General features: G+C 50.0%; 1 long non-coding RNA gene across 2 annotated transcripts in view; it reads right to left on the reverse strand.

Moving 5' to 3' along the window:
- LOC106977178 (uncharacterized) overlaps window positions 1–9080 on the reverse strand; it is a 31963-nt gene extending 22883 nt beyond the window's left edge. Inside the window, exon 1 of one of the 2 annotated variants that reach the window (XR_001430619.3) lies at window positions 8258–9080. This is a non-coding gene — a long non-coding RNA (uncharacterized LOC106977178). Of the gene's footprint in view, window positions 1–8152 lie in introns of both variants that reach the window. The other variant, XR_008300008.1, reaches the window with a different exon arrangement.
- Between the last annotated feature and the right edge of the window lie 245 nt (window positions 9081–9325).

The following is a 9325-nucleotide window of genomic DNA, read 5'->3' on the forward strand; positions in this document are numbered from 1 at the left end:
TGACCTCTCTAGCTCCGTGAAGTGACAGCAGAGGCTGTGTCTTGTTTGTGGCCTAGGGCAGCGAGCACTTCCCAGTGAGTGTTTGTGAATCGACTCTTCCAGAGTGTTCTCTAATTCCCAGCTCAGCCATCCACCCCCTCGTGTCAACGAGACATGAGCTAGCCTGGTCTCCTTGGCTCTTCAGCCTTCTCACCATCCACACCCAAGCAAATGGAGCATGAATTTTTAATGAATTAGGCAAGCCCCATGCTTTTAATAGGCCAAAAATGGGAAAACACTTATCTATATACACAGAACAGGCTTTATTCTCCTAGGAGTTCCATCAGAGAATACAATATAAGAGGTGATCAAACAACAAAAACTAACAACAACAACAAAATCCCAACCAAACAAAAAATAAAAAAGAAAGGAGAGAACTAACAACAACAAAATCCCAACCAAACAAAAAATAAAAAAGAAAGGAGAGAAGAGGGGGCAGGGAGGGAGACATGGGATCTCTCTTCGAACCACCCCTTGCCAGCACTCAGCCCTCCTCAGACATTGTACCCAAGTCCCTGGAAGCCACAGAAACAGACGTAGTGCACATAGCAGGTGCCCAGTGCACCCATGGGAAGAATACTGCTCTGGATGCAGGAAAATCTGGATACCAATCATGGGATACATTCTGGAATACACCACTTGGCTTCTCTGAACTCATGTTTTCCTGCAAAATAATGATAAGCCTGCCCTGCCTGCCTCACAGGAGGGTTGTGAGGAATAAATGGGATCAGAACCAGGAGAGGGAGAGTCCAGCACTCCTTCCAAGGAAAGTGTGGAGGTGATGAGCCCCCAGAGGCTGGTGTGTAGGAAAGGCCAGGTGGGCCCTGGGACAAGCCTAGAAACAAAAAGACACTGCCCCTTTCCTCGCTTCCTCTCCTCCATGCTGCCCCTGAGTGCTCCTGCTGTGGGCTCAGTCGTGTTCTCCCCCAAATTCATATGTTGACACCCTAACCCCCAGTATCTCGGAATGTGGCTGTGTTTGGAGATGGGATCCTTAAAGAGGTAATCAAGTTAAAATGTGGTCATATGGTTGGGCCCTAATCCCATATGACTGGTGTCCCTATAAGAAGAGACTGGGGCACAGACAAATGCTAACACACTGGAAGAAGGCAGACATCTACATGCCAACAGAGACCCTCAGGAGGAACCAACTGGCCGACACCAGATCTCAGACTTCCAGCCTCCAGAGCTGTGAGGAAATAGATTTGTGTTGATTAAGCCACTCAGCATGTAGTAGGTTTTTATGGCTGTCCTAGTGGACTCACACAGCCCCTTCCCATCTTTCTACTCATCCTCTTGCCCACTGGGTGCTGGTGTCCCCCAAAGAGCTGCTCCCCTAGCCAGCCTAACAAAGCACCAGAGAAGCAAATGCACAATGCCTGGTCACCATGCTCTCACATCTGTCAGGCCAGGACACGTCAACGAGGGGACACTGTCAGGCAAGATGTCCACTTCTGTCACACTGCGAAGACATTTAGGAGAACGTGTCCTGTCCGTCTCGTACCCTACACAACTGGCAGTCCCCTGCTGCAATGGGTCCCAAATTCACAGGCTTAAATAGCTGTGGGTGTCACGGAGAACCTGATAACAGTACAGACTCCTGAGCTTGCCCACAGAGATTCTAAATCAGTAAGCATGAGGTGGAGTCTGATTATCTGCTTTGAGGTGAACCTGAAGCACAGCCAGTTTCAAGAATCGCTGACCTAGCTGCCTTTGTGTGAAGGATGCCCCTGTGTTTCATAGGCCACATAGGGTCCCATGTGTGAGGGAGAATGGCAGTTAGGATATTGTTAGCAGAGCTCCCCAAAGTTCATAGTGCATTAACACACAAATGCCCACCAACTCCGGAGAAGAAGACCTCTGAGAAGCCCCTCTGTGTGAAGTCCGATGGGCCCTTGCCTCTTATTTCCTCCCTTCAGTGAAGCCCAGTTAAAAATGATTTCTCAGAGTCCCATATCATAGAATACTGGAGCTATATCCAGGCACCATAAGGGGTCATGGAGCTCAAGCCCCTCCATTTTCCTATAGAGACTGCTGTTGGGAGGCCAAGTAGCCTGCTCAGGCCATATAACCAGCTGGAGCTGGAAGCCAGCACAGGTTTCCAGATTCCTTGTTGGGTTCTTGCTTTCTCGACTGCACTCTTAAACACCATTCCAGCTTCTGAATGTGACTTTGACAGTAAAGAAAATAAGGCTCCCATATGATTTATTGAGCACCTGTATGCCTGGCACATCGTATGCATTATGTCATTAGTTCTCACGATAGCCTCTCAGTAGACCTCATCCCCCACGCTTTTTATTAGAGAGCCTGTCCGATATCACACACACAATAAAGTTGCATTTAGGATTCATCCCAGGCCTGCCTAACTCCAAGTCCCAGATAACCCATAATCTGAGGACACGAAGCCTGTACTTTTTACAAAATAAATACGGGGGCACCTGGGTGGGTCAGTCGGTTAAGCATCCAACTTCGGCTCAGGTCATGATCTCACGGTTTGTGGTTCGAGCCCCGTATCGGGCTCTGTGCTGTCAGTTCAGAGCCTGGAGCTTATGCTTCGGATTCTGTGTCTCCCTCTTCTCTCTGCCCCTCCCCTACTCATGCTCTGTCTCTCTCTGTCTCTGAAAAAATGAATAAACGTTAAAAAAATATAAATAAAAATAAATAAAAACAAATTTGACATATAAAATTGTGTAAGTTTAAGGTGCACATCCTGTTACTTTGATACATTTTATATATTGTAATATGATTGTTCATGTAGTGATACTTGCCACATTACATAGTTACAGTACAATCTTATTGTCTATATTCATTACACTGTACTTGATTTCTATGGCTTATTTAGTACATACTTACAAGTATGTACCTTAAATACCATCACTCTTTACCATGCCCCCCATCCCCAGGTAACCATTTTACTCTCTGTTTTTTTATGGGCTTGACTTTTTTAGATTCAAAATATAAGTGATATCATATAGTACTTGTCTTTATCTGTCCGATTTCTCTCACTAGCACAATGTTTCCAAGGTCCATCCTTGTTGTTGCAAATAGCAGGATATCTCCTTTCTCGTGGCTGAATAATATTCCGTTATGTATATGCACCACAATTTTTTTATCCATTCATTCATTCATTGATGAGCATTTTGGTTGTTTCCTTATCTTAAGCCTGTACTTTTTGAACTACTGCCAAAGGGTGCCTGGGTGGCTCAGTCGGTTAAACGTCCGACTCTCCATCTGGCTCAGGTCATGATACCGTGGTTCCTGAGTTCGAGCCCTGCATTGGGCTCTGTGCTGATGGTGTGGAGTCTGCTTGGGATTCTGTCTCTCCTTCTCTCTGCCCCTCCCCAACTTGTGTGCATACTCTCTCTCTCTTTCTCAAAATAAATAAACATAAAAAAATTTTTGTAACTGCTGCCAAGAGCCAGAAGAACACCAGGACTCTCTTGCTGGGCACACAGGTCTTTCCTGGCAGGTCACAGATGACACCCTTGATGAGGTGGGCAGGGCAGCAACACCTATGCCAGGAGCCAGGGCAGCTCCACCAGAGGATAAGATACTTCCCGCCCTAATGCCAATGGCATCTGGTTTCCAAGAGAGTCCTTGGCTTTCTCTTGACCTCCTGTTCTTTAAGATGGGGCCACTTCACATCAGCTTTGACAGCGGAGGTTACATTTCACACACTGTCATCTGACATATCTCATTCTCTTCCTGGACCTACAGAACAGCTTCCTGTGGGACTCCCCAAGCTGATACCAGCTGCCAGGGCCCAGTCACAGTGACCCAGTACATGATGGAGGAGAGGGTGTGGGTGACACGGAGGGGGTTTCCCCCACACCCACTGCCTTTCATGACAACCATTTTTATTCATAGGTCTTTGCTCTCCTCATCCTTCAACATGGCCTCCCTCAACAACCCCCCTAATCCCCACCCTCCCCCACTCCCTGTCCTATCAGAAGATTCTAGCCTCTTTCACTGACAGAAATGGGTCTGTTCATTCATTCATCCTTTTGTTCAGCAAATATTTATTAAGTTCATCACGTGTGCCAGTCACTGTTCTAGGCATGGGGAGATACAGCAGTGAATGAAAGACACCAGCCAAACAACAACACAGACAAAATGCCCTCCCTGCATCATGGAGCTTCCACTCTAGCTGGGGAGATAGAAGGTGAATAAGAAAAATAAGAAAGTGTAAAGTAAGTAAGTGATAAGGATAAGTAAGTAATAAGTAAGTAAGTGATAAGTGTGAGGGGTGATTTAAAGGAGACCAGGGAAAGCCTTATTCGAGTTACTGTTCAAAACAAAACAAAACAGAAGAAAACCATGAAGAAGTGAAGAAACAACCATGTGGATATGGGGGGGAGGGGTGGAGGGGGGGGCACAGTATTCTACTCTGAAGAGCAATTGCCAAGGCTTGGAGGCAGGAGGCAGAGGGGAGAGACTGGGACAATGGGAGATGAGGGCCCTCAGGTGGGGAGAGGAGATAATTCTCGTAGAGGAAATTCTGCAGGGTTTGGCAGAGGAGTGCTGGGACTTGAGTTCTAGCTGGACGTCTGTGTCTGCCTTGTTGAATACAGACTAAAGGAAGGGAAGGGCAGGAGCAGGGAGACCACTGCAGGGATTCGGTAGTCCTGGGGAGGTTCAATAGTGGCTTGACTACAGCAAAAAGGTGATAAAAAGTGGTTGAAAATATAGTTTGAGGACAGTGTCAATATCAACTGTTGACTGCCTAGAACCTGAGCAAATGGAAGAAGGAAAGTGGTTTCACGGCCTTCCCAGCCCCATGCCTCCCCACCACACACACTTAGAAGCACACGTGAGCCCCCACATCCCCACACCCCTTGCCCTGCCGACAGATCCTAACAGTCCACAACTTTTCTAACTCCTCTCCAGTTACCAAAGCTTGCATGTCCTGACTTCCCAGCAGAATGTCCTTGGGCTAGTTATTTCACCACCCTGGACTCCCTCTTTATCTGTGAAACAAGAATAAGGATTATATTCCTACCCCCACCCCCCTCCACCCGCCAAGGTTGTTGCGGAGTTGAGCAAGAACCTATAATCGCAGAGCACGAGTAAGCCACTCCATCGTGGATAATCACTCTTCCTGCAACGGGCCTATATAACCATGTTTGCATCCTGGTCACGCCGACCCGGGTGTCCAAGCCATGGACCAGTGTGAACTGGTCAGGAACCGGGAGCTGGGTGCTGGGTCCCCGCAGGAAACAGACGGCGGCACCTAGGCCCCACCCAGGGAAACATGCACAGGCCCAGGAACTAGCTCGCTTCGCAGCCTTCCTGGGCCACAGGGGAGGGGACAGGCCGCAGCCGCTAGACACGGAGCCTGGGGCGCCGCGGGGCGGCGGGAGAGAATCTCGGCCTGTGGGGCCCACCCGGGCCTCGGTCGTGGGAAGGCCGCGCTGGAGCCCAAATCCTGGCCATGGCCCAAAGCCCGGCTCTCAGCCACCTCCCGCTCGCCGCCCGCCACCCTCCAGCCACGACCCATCCTAGCGCAGGGCTGGCTCTTTCCGGCCACCAGGGGCTGTTTCTGCAGTATTTTTGTCTGGGACCTTTAGGCCTTCCCTGCTGGGCACTGCAGACGCTTCCTGCAAGGCCACTAGGGACATGAGTCTCCCTTGCCTCGGCTCCCACGGCCCGGTACCTGCAGGGTCGTGCCCAGAGCTGCTGGGCTGTGCGGGTCAAAATCCCCAGTTTGAGTCCTGCACTACCACCCTGGGGCTGTATGGCCTTGAGTGGGTTGCTTAACCTCTCAGACTCCACTTCCTCTGTCATTCACAGGGCGATTAATGCCCACTGGGTGGGACTGGCGTGGGATAAAACAAAACTATGCATACAAAGCACTTAGCCCTGAATCTGTCAGTGGTAAATGCTCAAATGATGGATGGCTTCGTTAGAATGAGTATAATGTAGGCTAGCAGGACCTACCACCCATATTATATAAACAAAATTAGAATGAAAATCAACAAAACATCCTATCCTTTTCATTGCCAAAAAATGTTGACTATGTTTGTATCCTCTAACTTGAGCTCAGAGTTCCCAGCCTTCTTCCAGAGAGCATGCACTTTTTAGGTAAGTTAATACCTTCGGATGGGAAAGAGAGAGACAAACTCTCAAAGACACCATTTTATTTATTTATTTTACTTTTTTTAAAGTTTCTTTATTTTTGAGAGAGAGAGAAACAGAGTGTGAGCAGGGGCGGGGCAGAGAGAGGAGACACAGAATCCCAAGCAGGCTCCAGGCTCTGAGCTGTCAGCACAGAGCCTAACGCGGGGCTCGAACCCATGAACCGCAAGATCATAACCTGAGCCAAAGTCCTTCACATAACCGGTTAAGCCACCCAAGCACCCCAAGGACACCATTTTAAACTCGCTGTGATTTCGGGGTGTGCAATAAACCTATCCAAATGTATTCAACAGAACAGATCTTCCTCCTCCCTGCTGCGGACCTGCCTGCTGCCAGCCTCCCTGGGTTTCCCTTCCTCACAGGCAGCACAGCCCTTCCAGAAGCAGGTGAGGATGGGTGGGTGCTCCCCCTTATCCTGGCTGGGTATTCACAAGTCTGTGAGCCAAGGGGCTGTCTCAGGGCTGTCTGGGTGGGCGCCAGAGGATGGGAGAGACAATAGAGAACAAGTGCTGGGGCCATTTTCTTTTCTGAAAAGATCTTCATTTCCACGCTAATTGCAATTTCTAGCCTGCCTCAGTTTCAGACTCAGCCTTATTTGCCGAGTTGTCTGGCAAATGGCTCCTGGCGTGCTTCCCCCACCTCCTTTTTCTTGGCCAGACATGGCCAGTCATAAATTGACAGGGAAAAACACAGCTCTCCAAATTATTTTGGTGTCTAGCCTAGGGTTCTTATGGAGCTTGGGACAAATCCCAAACAGGTCTCAACTGCCGACCTCACCTGGCACCTCTCAACTTTCCTACCTCACCTTCATTCCTCTCTGCCGACCACAAATGAATTCCTTCTTCCTCAAACCTTCCCAAACGGCTCCACACACCAAGGGCCACATGAAGGCTAGAACCAGACCCTGTGGGAACCAGAGGCCTCTAACCCAGGACTGGACTAACCCTCCCATCTGAAAGGCCCTTACTCTGCTACTTAACGAGGCAAAAGCAGCGAAGGGCTGAACTGCGGGACCGACCAGATGTGAATGGAGATGGGGAATGTGCAGGTGGAGTTGGAGGGATAAAAGGAAAGTGTCCTGAGAAGGGCGAAGCGTGGAAGTCAGAACAACATCTGCAGTCAGGTTGGTTTCACGAGACCTGTAGCTCCAGGCCTCAGATTGCAGAGTCACGAGTTTGTTTTTAGTACATTAGGGCGAAACCAGGAGTTGCCTTGGGTTTTCAAGCACAGAAACTATGATGAAAGCACACTTTTTTTTTCAGAGATGGGAAAGAGAGTGGGTTCAGTGTACTGAAAGGCTCAGGCACCTTATATGAAAGAAAGTGACTCCACAGGTGTACATTCATTCCTATCCTTCCAGTCCCTTCATCCGCGAACCTACTCTAACCTCCAATGAAATTTAAGCTTACAAACTGAAGGATTTCAAATGGGTCATTTTTCTACAGGGTAAAGTTCATAAAAGGGGGTCTGTGTTTAGACAGCTGAAGGAAAAAAAAAATTACCTAAATTGATGAGGGAGAGGCCCCTGGGTGGCTCAGTGGGTTAAGCCACGGACTCTTGAATTTTGGCTCAGGTCATGATCTTTCCAGTTCTGAGAGTTTGAGCCCCGCGTCTGGTTTCCTGCTGACAGCACAGACCCTGCTTAGAATTCTCTCTCCCTCTGCTCTCTGCCCCTTCCCCGCACTTAAAAAGACTTTTTAAAAAGTGATAAGGGAAACAAGGTATGCCTGGGATGCAGACCAACTCATCTCATGTCAGTGCGTTAAGACTGAAGACAGGTCCCAGGTGAGAAGAATTATAACCATTTAAGAGAACTGACCTCTAATTCTAATAAAAAGGGTTTGTTTATATTTTCAGCATTTTATTCTTTCGGTTGCCAGAAGATAGGGGATACGTCACGTTTAGTGCTGACTGCCACGTTTTGTCATGAGAACAAGAATTGTGAAGTCTGTGAATCAAATTGGGAAATGGGCATTACCTTGACCTTTAGAGCATCCTGATTGGCTAGCTATGCTGCCCTCTCCCCGGGCGTCAGCAGGGTCATAAACGCAGAAGAAGTAGAAAGGCAGGTGATCAAACAAACCTGCAGAAGCCTCAGCTGCAGCACCGGGCTAAGGGAGGAGGAGGGTGGGCGCTTGGTGCTAGGTTCAAGTCCGGTCGGTCGGTGCGCCTACGAGGGAGCACGTTATCTCCGCTAGAGGGTGCTATGGGGCTGGGAGGGGACTGGAGCAGTATGGTGAGCGCCCGCCCGCGTGCGTGAGACTAGGCGTGCCCATGAAGTGGCCCCGGCGGTCTGTGTGCACGCGTCTGTGTCCCCACTGCTCGCGGGCAGGACAGCGGGGGCAGCGACAGCGTGCTGGGGCGGAAGAGTCTGAGTTTTGCGGTGGCGCTCTTCGTGAGTCTCCCGGGCGAAGCCGCTCCCCTGCACCCCTGGCCTGGGACTGATTTCTGGGGGAGGTGGCGCGTGTGTCTGCGTGGCTGTCCACCTGGGCCATTACGGGCCCTCACACAGAAAACGATGTTTCTGCTCCATCAAGGACTGCTCCACCCAAGCGCTTGCATCAGGTCCAGGCGGGTACAGCAGGGCTCGTCCATCCAGGCCTCTAAAGGAAGCTTTTCTCTGCCCGGGAAAGCAGCTTCTCTCCGGGCAACATCCGTCAAAGTCCTGTCGGGAAACCTCGCACGTAATACTAATGCGCTTGGACAGATTCGAGGACAGGAGCCGTAAAATTAAAAACCATACCAAAGTCCCGGAGTGGGATTGAGGTGTTTTTCAGTCTTCAGCAAGCCGCCCCGGCACCTGGGTGGCGGGCGAAATTAGTGTTTACTGATCAGCCGCAGCCGGGGTGCGGTAACCACGGCGACCGCGCCGGGCCTCGCACCACCCCCAGCCCAGGAACCCGCCGCTCCGCCCCGCCCCAGGATGCCCCGCCTCCTCGCGCTCCCCATTGGTGGTCGGCTCCGGCGCTCCTGAAGCCACCAATCACCGGCCGCGTCTTCTTACAAAGGGTGGAGAGTCGCCTTCCTGAAGCCATGCTCTCTCTGTACGGGAAAGCTAGGCTGATGGCTCAATTGAGGTTAATGAAAACTCCAATCAGAGAGGCAAAACGTGAGCGGGATTATCGTATTTACATAAAGGAGCAATATGAGA

This window comes from Acinonyx jubatus, chromosome B4 (genome assembly GCF_027475565.1).
Source record: "Acinonyx jubatus isolate Ajub_Pintada_27869175 chromosome B4, VMU_Ajub_asm_v1.0, whole genome shotgun sequence".
Classification (NCBI taxonomy): Eukaryota; Metazoa; Chordata; class Mammalia; order Carnivora; family Felidae; genus Acinonyx; species Acinonyx jubatus.